Below are 10,138 nucleotides of genomic sequence, written 5' to 3' on the forward strand. Positions count from 1 at the left end.
GGGGTGGCCAAGCTTAGGCCAAGGGTGGCCACGGCCACCCCTGGCCACCCCCTGGCTCCGCCCCTGCTTCTGTGAGATACTGTAAGTTCACTCTCCTTTTCTTTGCTCCACTGCCGCTAAAAGGCCTCCATCTTGTTGATTTTTTTCTGAAATCTCCAAGCCGGTCACGTGATCGACTGCTAGCATTCTGACTGGAGGATCTTACAAAATATTGTCCATGCACGACCTAACAAAGTATCCAGATAGAAATTTGTTGCTCATTCTCAATGGGAAAGTGCTCAAGCAACATTGCTCGACAACATTGCTCAAAAAGTTGTCCCGTGTATCATCACCTTAATAATATTTCACAATATTACTATTACTATTTTTTATTAAATAAATGTAGCCTTAGTGAGACTACAAGTGTATACCGACCTCAATTTTTTTTTTTTTTTAATATTGCATCAGTGGAGAACAATTAAAAGCATGGTTAATAATGATGAGGTCACTGAAAAAGACATCAAGTTCTCATGGAGATGAAGGAGAAGAACTCTTGCTATTCAGAATGGAGCAGCCTGGAAATGATAACATGGAGCACTGTGGGGGAACTGAAATCGCAGTACCTCAAACAGGCTTGTCAGTGGCTGCTTTAGGGTGGTATGGGTAATAATGGCCTCAGGCTGTGGTTGAGGCTTGGAACAGCAGCAGGGTGGTGTGGCAGTGAGGAGAGGCTGAGGGAGCTCGTGAATCTGACAGTGGTGAGGACTCCTGAATGCTAATGCCTTTAGTGCTTGGCTAATTGGCTAATAACTCACAATACATATTCAGAGAAAGTCACTCTCAGATTGTGTGTGACCAAAACCAGCTGAAGCCAAACATTTTATGTCTTGTCCTAATGCCCCTGTCTTATAAACTTTCATTTCACCTCAAATGAGTAGCTGACATGTACTGTCTGCAAGGGACATTTGTTATACCCCATCATAGAAAATAAATGGGAGATATCCAGTCAGCCGTCTATTGTGTATCATTCAGTTAATTAAAGCTTCATTTGTATCCTCTTTCATCCCTATTCATGTCCCAGAGCTCAGCTCTGACCCATACAGATCCCTGTAGAGAAATGACCTGTACCCTCCCCGTGCTCTAAGATAATTGGAAAGACTTACATCCAAGCTGGTAAGGAATAATTGAATAAGTATAACTACTGTACAGTCTCTCTCCATTCAGGCTGTGCAGCACCTTTGGATAAATATACTTTTTTTCCCCCACAGGGATGTCAGAAAAAGACCCACATAATATAATATTGGAAGGATCCTTCAGCTTGTCTGAACTCATGAAGGGAGCACCAATGCCTTAAAACAGGAATTGCTTGCTTTTTTTATTTATTTATTTTTTTTTATTTTAATAAATCTTCTTACTCTTATAAGGGGGAAAAAACATGTAAAACATGGGGATGATCAAACTAACACTGACATGTAAAATCTATACTCCAACAGAATTATGGGTACATATGATTAATGTTATCCCTTCTCCTGAATTAAAATCAAATGAAAAATTTGCCTTTGTCTTATTGGCCTGTCATATTAGATTGATCATATACTTATCCATTACAAACACATTGGCCGAGTCTTTCTTCCCTTTCTCACAGAGACATTAGCACATATGAAAATCCAGACAAGAAGAGCAAAGTGTTTCCCTTGACTTTGGTTATTAGTGGAAGTTAAGGAGCTGCTGTTTGAGCATGTGACAGCATTCGCTGCGGGCGATACCCTTGCTGTTCTGAAGATTCTTGTGGAGAGAGTGAAGAGAAGCAGGGATAATAGGCCTCTCTGTGCTACCTTTATTGCCTGACGTGTATTTAACTCTCCAGTCTTCATCTGTCTGCACTGTGCGATTGACTGACTGGCCATGGCAGCTGTTCTAAAAAATGATTGCTTTGAAACAGTGTAATTAAAATGTGTTTAATTAACAGAGCAGAACAATAGAGAACAGTTGGAGCTCTGTGACATGAACATTGGAAATCTGTCTTCACAAAGGCTAAATAAAAATGATGCAAACTGAAATACAGGAAAACAGGGTGGTTGAAAATAGTATTGTTTGCCTGTCTGGGGTTAAAAATCAAATTGCAAATGAATAATCAATGGAATGCAGGTGGTGTCACCTCCAAATTGTTGACTAGAAGCTACAATTTGTTTTTTTCAGTCAGACTTAAGACTTGTGTCACCTGTGTTGTTGGTGTGGAAGGCAAACTGTGTTTGTTTCAATATATCAACAGTTTCATAGTGACAATATAAAGGTTTAATCTATACAAAACATAATAGGAGATTGCATTATTATAATAATTCCTTTGTTTTCATACATTTTGTGTAATTGCAATGTGGACTGAAGTGTAATTGCCAGAAAACGAGTTTTGATTGCTGTTTTTCTAGAAAAAACAAACAAAAAAACAACAACAGTAAAGGTCCAAAAAAAAAAAGAAAAAAAAAAGGCATAATGCAGAATGTATATCGGTATTCTTTGTGTAATTAAATAAAATAGTTTTTTTTTTTTGTATCTTGTTCCATATACACAGTTCATGTTAATAACAAATACTTCTCACTAGTTCTTCAAAGTGAATCTGTCTGCACAGATTTCATGTCAATCTTACAAACCTTCAAAGATCTTCCTGTGATATGACGTGTTTCCAAGTTCCTTCTTTAAGATGTTTACTCATCTGATGCACAGTGGGGATTACTCTCTTCAGCTTCTTATTTATTTATCAGTCTTTAATTTTAATCAGTGGATCTAGCTTTGGGATGAGCATAGACTTCAAACTATAAGCTGATTGATGTGCATATTCACAATCTCAGCATAAACCGGGAGAGTATTTGGCAGAAGGAGAGACTCAGAAGTACATGGTAGATGTTGACTAATGCATAAAGAGATGTGATACCACACTCTGAGGGACACCATCTTATTACCCTGCTAACAATTCCTTGACACATGAGATATGAAGTGTTAAAGTCAAAATGATATCGAAATTAACACAATTTAAATACTATAGCATGTTCCTTGTCGATTCACTAGTGCATGTTATGAAAAATAATTTATATTTTTGTCTTTTATCAAAATGCAATAATGTGCTCTGCATGACTTTGCTTTTTGGCTGACCCAATAAATTCCTCTTATATTTTGTCTCATTGAATATCCTGTTTTACCCCGGAAAATGTTAAAGTGCCCATATTATGCTATTTTAAAGGTTCCTAATTTTGTTTTGGAGGTCTTACAGCAGGTTTACATGCATCTAAGGTAAAAAACAAAACAAAACAAAACAAAACAAAACAAACAAACAAACAAACAAAAACATAATTTCTCATAATATACATTTCAGCATCACCTCTTTTCTCACAGTGTCTGAAACGGTTCTGTAAAGGATTCGGTCTCTCCCTTCTGAGAGCCTATTCTGCTCCGATTGGTCAGATGATTGGTCTACCGCTTGCAGTGCGCATCAAAAAACGAAATGCCTATCTTAATTTCAACTCCAGTGCTTCCTCAGCAGTGCTAAGAGCTGTGTCAGTGCAAAGAACAGTAACAATGGCGTCGGTTTTACTGTATCAATTAGATCCTGAGTCCTCTGTAAGTGCATGTAAAGTGGATTTTCTTGTGTCTTCTTGATATGTCGACAACATGAACTAAACTCTTCCAAGCCTCACCTACAACTACAGTTTTTGAAGGCGGGTCAAAGTAGACGTTTTTGGGCCCATAGACTTAAAAATAAATAAATTAAAGGGGCTCTATGTATGTTTTTGACTGTACTAAAGCATAAAAATACCATAATATGTTTGCAGATATTTATTAAACGTTCAATTCACATACTTGTTTCTCTGAAAACCATTGCTACAGCCAGTTATTTTACTTCGAAATTTGCGTTCCGTGTCGGAATTTCTGTTTTTGTTTCCGTCTGTGCAAGACCGCACGTTGCTAATAGTATTTCTCCACTCCGGGTTGCCAGTTGGTGGAAAACACATGCAGCGAATTGCAGCCATAGAAGCCAGCGAACAAATTGGTTTAGAGATCGCAGATTCTACCCGACCTAAAAAGCCTCAGCATCCATCTAAAATCTCTATGAACGTATTAAAAAGTGATATCAACTCATCATAAATCAATAAATCAACTAATTATCTTACAGTGTGTAAGTCACCTCGCCTTCCAATGTCGCTCCTGTTGCGTGTCTTCAAACTGGCAACCCGCAAGAGTGTTGATCCTGAGGAGGAGGGGGAGGGGCGAACAATAATTTGAATTTGAACTGCAGTACCCATTTCAACCACTAGCTGTCATTCTAACATAGAGCCACTTTAAAATAAACAAATATGTACAATAAGGCCAGTAACATATATTAAGAAAATAGGATTGATTGTAATTTCATCCCGACTTAAAGGTCCCGTTTTTCGTGGTTTTTTGAAGCTTTGATTGTGTTTATAGTGTGCAATATAACATGTGTTCATGTTTCGCGTGTAAAAAAACACAGTATTTTTCACATAATTTACTTATCTGTATACCGCTGTTTCCACTGTCATAAAAACGGGCTGATGACTTCCTTGTTCTATGAAGTCCCTCCTTCAGAAATACGTAATGAGTTCTGATTGTGCCAGCGGTTCCTGTGTTGTGATTCGACAGCAGCTTAGCGCACCCAGAGCCATAGAGAGAGCGCACCTTGCCCGGAAAGGTCACGCCTCTTACCATAACGTGTGCTGCACATAGTTTTACATGTGGATTATTGTGGTGTTGTGCCGAATGAACACAAAAGACAATAATTCCCGAGAGACTGAACTCTTTAATCTCCACAAGCAGCGACAGAAAATGTACAACGTTAGCACTCACTCAGAAGAGTACCTCATACGGAAAACAGCCATATACATAAACATAGTCCCCTCTTGTGGCCATTATGTGCACTGCAGTCCAACATTAACTATTGCAGTAAGGATACCACAATTATAATTTTCGGAACCGAGTTAAACATAAATTGTAACCATTGATCTCTAAGTACAGCGTCCCTGGGAAGGCCAAACAAAGGTGATTGGACTGCGGGATGAAAATAACAGCGTTTCGACGACATGGTGACAAACACACTCTACAAACGCAACTCTTGTGTATTCCTGTGGGCGGAGGTTAGTCAAAAAACTATTTTAGTGACGTCATTAAAGAAGGAAGTAGAGGGATGTAGTCCAAACTGGCCGTTCGATGTAGGCGACTTCTGTTAAATAAAATATCTCACTTGGCATTGAACTTTGAGCTTTAAAATTTTACAGATTTTATTTATACTCTAACAACAACATTACACACTAACTAAAGTTTGAAACATGGGATCACGAAGAACGGGACCTTTAAAAGACAACACGTGGGGTGCCATGAGATGACAACACCAGGGCTGCGTTCAGCCCTGACAAAACGTTGAAAAACGTTTTTTAAACGGAAAAGGTGGTGCGTTGAACACCCCGTTCTGATGATGCAAGAGTTGCAACTATGGCAGCTGAGAAGGCCATTCTTTGTGTTCTTTTTGAAGAATTTTCGGAGCCTGATGAAATCTGTATAAATACGTGTTTAATACTGCAAAATACGCTCAATATTACAGTCACTGCCCTGCCGTCTAGAATAAAAGAGAACATCCCAAGTTAGTGAAGGGATTTGTGGAAACTGTGGTTCCTAATTATTGTGATCCAACATTTGCCTCACATTTCAGGATGAAAAGACAAACATTTCAGATCCACTTCTTACCTCCGAGACTGTGTTATGATCTATATGACCTTATTATTTTTTATTGTTTTATTTATTTTATTTTTATTGTATTAGGCTTATCATTATTGATGATCACTATTGTTGTGCTATGATATTGTAATATTTACCATTATATAATCAGAGGAGAATAGAAAAGTTTATGAAAGTGTCACTCCAAAATACAATAGCAAAATATATAAATATGTATAGTACTTTTATGTTACATTAATACCCATTGTGCGAGCTGTCTCTTTAATACAGCATGGTTTATATACATGTTGGGATGACATTTTTGACACACCCACCAAACAAGAGAAAACGTATCTCAAACCCTGTTGCACACCGTTTCCAGCAAACATGTCGCTCAACCCGGAAACCGTAACAAAACGTTGCGCACCAGTTTGAGCTTGAACGTGCCCCTGTTCTTCCAAGAAGCAGACAACTAGTTCGTTACTACCTATCATTCAGTCATCACTTATTGCATCTAATTAAATCACTAACGATTGCTGCACTGAACACAGGTATTGCCTAAATTGCGCCTGTGTTTTTCAGCAGTTCGCTTTCACCTGTTATGAGGCAGGAATATATTCTAATGTGATCATATTCACTGAGCAGGCCATTTATTATGTGCTAGCTGATACACTATCTACCTTGAGCTGTAAATAGCTTTCTCAGTCTTCAAGAGCATGAGGCCACATTGCTTTCTCTGTGTTTTGAATAAGAGATTACTGTGCCTGGTACTATTGGCTACAGATACCGTCATTATCAACTGTGGCAGGAGACACTCTCCAGCTCCCCTTGCAAACATATCCTAAATCAATCTCCACCGAGCACTCTGGAGGTTGATGATGAGCTGATTGAAGAGTGAGTTACCTATATAGATGAATCCTGATGAAATCATTCTGAGAAATAAATGCAAGTGTCTACAAAATGATAAGATTTGGACATCACACAGTAGTTAATATGGATTTTATTTAAAAGTTTTAGAATTAGACATTTTTACTTAAGGGAGCAGCAGATCATTTGACACATAAATCAAGTTCATAAGCCCTATTCGGACGGGACTAGTTTTCCAAACGATGTTTTAGTTTTTTTTTATCACTTGACGTTTGTGATTTCATTTTGGACGGGACTAACATCTCTGGGTGCTTCTCATTTCTTATCAGTGCATTCTTGTTTCCTTGCCCCATTGAAATATGTGAAATGTAAAGTTTATTTAAACTGCAAAAGTAAAGCATACATATAAATTATTGTTGACAGATGTGATGGGGGTTGAAAATGTATACGTGCATCAGGTTTCTTGATGAGAAAGACTTTCGGAAAAGGTACACCTGTGTATCCACACTCATGATTCCTCGGGAAGCTTCCTCACTCCTCGTTCCTTGCCTCCTCATGGTACAATTAGAGAATTAAGATGTCCTTCAAGATGGCTGAGTTTGATCGGTTTTCGGGTCACAGACTGGAGGATGTAGGAGCGAGGAAATGAGGAAGCATCAATTTGAGTATTGAGAAGCAGCAACAGCTCCTCAAGAAACTTCCTCACTCATTCCTCGCCTCCTTGCATGCAATTAGAGAATTGAGATGTCCTTCAAGATGGCTAACTTTGATCGGTTTCCGGGTCACAGGCTGGAGGATGTAGGAGCGAGGAAATGAGGAAGCATCAATTTGAGTATTGAGAAGCACCGACTGTGTTTATTACAGAGGTGGGAGTGTGTGTTTTCTAGACGTGGACATTGCAGAGGGTCATGTGTTATGCTTACGTCCATCACGTATGACGTATATGTCTTTTAATTTATTATTTGTTTATATAATATTCATTTATCATAAAAACCTTATTTAAGTAAACTTCACGAGTTTATATAAGTGGCTGTTTATAACAAACTTGCATAAGTGAGCAGAGAAATCTAGACAAGCATCTTACTCTTACCAGATACTGATATTAAAACGGTGAGTCTTTGCAGTGTTTTTTTATTCTATGTGTATATATATAACTTATATATATATATATATAAAAATATAAAACAGTTCTGTCTGGTTCTCGAATCTGATTGGCTGATAGCCGTGCGATATTTCAGTGATAACAGCACTCCTTCACTGTTTGTAGCTATCACTCCGCTTGAAGTGACCGTCATGGCGGCCGATCAAATCAACCGTAATTTTTGAAAATAGGCTACTACTTGTTGTACTATAGTTTTAATAGTTTTTTAGACAAGAATATAATTGTTCAGACCTGAAATATGTGAATTATATTTAATCATAGCGCCTATATTACAATTTGTTTTGACGTTTTCGAAGATGCGAGCTCCAGGGCGTCAGCGGCTGTTCAGTGCTTGTGTACGCGCCGAGAACAGCTTCATCTCAGCCAGTGCTTCAGGGATTTGCCGCTGGCTCTTATAGTGGTTAAAGGTGCCGTAGAACGTCTTTTTAAAAGATGTGATGTCCCCTGAATGTGTCTGTGAAGTTTCAGCTCAAAATACCCCATAGATTTCTTTTTTTTTTTTTTTTTTTTTATAAAAACTGCCTATTTTGGGGCATCATTAAAGGGTTCACCCAAAAATGAAAATTCTGTAATTTATTACTTACCGTCATGCCGTTCCACACCCGTAAGACCTTCGTTAATCTTCAGAACACAAATTAAGATATTTTAGTTGAAATCCGATAGCTCCGTGAGGCCTGCATAGGGAGCAATGGACATTTCCTCTCTCAAGATCCATAAAGGTACTAAAAACATAGCCTATTTAAATCGGTTCATGTGAGTACAGTGGTTCCAAATTAATATTATAAAGCGACGAGAATATTTTTGGAGCGCCAAAAAAACCTAAATAACGACTTATTAAGTGATGGCCGATTTCAAAACAATGCTTCAGGAAGCATTGGAGCACAGATGAATCAGTGTGTCGAATATGCTGTTCGGATTTCAGCCGTTGGCAGTTATATATTTAAAAAACTGCAGAAAGTAACAGAAAAAAAGCAAATGGATCACTGCAGTTCACAGAAACAACTGGACTCCAGCAGAGAAACATGGATTTGCAGTTATCATTTTGTGTCAAATTGTTGGATTTTAAGGTAAAATCATACCGTATATATTGTTATATATTATGTTGACAACTCATAAATTACATTTTTCCATCTTATATTCTGCATAATTGGGTGTTTTTAAATAAACAACACTGACAAAAACTATACTATAAAACTATATATGTTTTCTGGACAACATGACGATATAACATTGATATAAGTGATTACGCGGATTTAAACCTACCTATATTGTAGGTTATATAAAATATTCACAGGCAGATTTGCTTTATGTATTTCCCCGGCGTCAAATCAGGCACATATAAATGTCAGGAAACACAACTCCTGGGGTGTATTCCAGAAAGCAGGTTATGTGAAATACCTGGGTATGTTTAAGAGTAAGTAAGCGGATAACCTCAACTTTCGGTTCCAAAAACGGAGGTAACTTTTAGGGTATGTAAGTAGCCATAGCAACTTGCTCTCTGAACATAACCTGCTCCGGAGCAGGTTATGTTCAAGGGTTAGTTAGCTTAAGAGGAATTCAGATGCGTATTATATTATCAATATGGTTATATTAATGTATCTAAATTTGTTATATAGTTACAGTTATATACACAATGTTATATTATACAATATATAAATGTTTATTCAATTCTAATATATGAATTTATTTTATTGTCATCTCACACATGGATCTGCTTTTTATCCTTTATAACAGGACATTTTCTATGCTATAATTTCTATAATAAAATACATATCATATATGTGATATCTTATTAAATAATTAGCATCAAACAAACAATATTAAGATTAAAAAAATGATTGCATAACCACCCAATAGGTGGTGATGTGCACCAAGTAGGTTATGTAAATCACCATTAAATAAAAGAAGAAGAATGAAGTAGAATGGCGCGCTTTTTCTTAGTGTCTGTTTCCATGGTGAATCATCGATTCGTCGATCTGTTGAGAATGTCTTGTCGGTTAACCGGGAACATACTCTGGGTTGGCTGAACTTACTCCCGGACACATTTTTGGAACCAGCATACCTCGAGTAAGCAAGGTTTGGGTTAATCAACCGAGAGTTCAGGGTATATGTGATAGTAAGTTAACCCTGCTTTCTGGAATACACCCCAGGCTGCATGTCAATAGACCACTTTGGAGCAGACGTCACAATGACGTCACTTGCAGCTGCGCGCGCATAGTGGTTGCAGAAAAATAGCGGTAGCAATTGGAGGAAAATGTGCAAAATCCACAGAATAAGAGAAAAATGTTTTGTTGTGCCTCTGGATGTTGGAATCAGAATGCAAAAAATATATAGTCTTCATTTTTAAAGAAAACCATCGTTGAAAACGTCCTTTGAAGCTAAACGGAGACGTTTCACAGACTGGACTGA

The 10,138-nt window shown here is 37.7% G+C and overlaps 1 long non-coding RNA gene across 1 annotated transcript; it reads left to right on the forward strand.

The window, feature by feature from the left end:
• The first annotated feature begins 416 nt into the window (after positions 1 to 416).
• LOC125264144 lies at positions 417 to 1,725 on the forward strand. Its single transcript, XR_007183996.1, has 3 exons — positions 417 to 737; positions 1,061 to 1,152; positions 1,248 to 1,725. It is a non-coding gene; the product is annotated as an uncharacterized LOC125264144 (long non-coding RNA).
• The last annotated feature ends 8,413 nt before the right edge of the window (positions 1,726 to 10,138 follow it).

This window comes from Megalobrama amblycephala, linkage group LG3 (assembly GCF_018812025.1).
Source record: "Megalobrama amblycephala isolate DHTTF-2021 linkage group LG3, ASM1881202v1, whole genome shotgun sequence".
Classification (NCBI taxonomy): Eukaryota; Metazoa; Chordata; class Actinopteri; order Cypriniformes; family Xenocyprididae; genus Megalobrama; species Megalobrama amblycephala.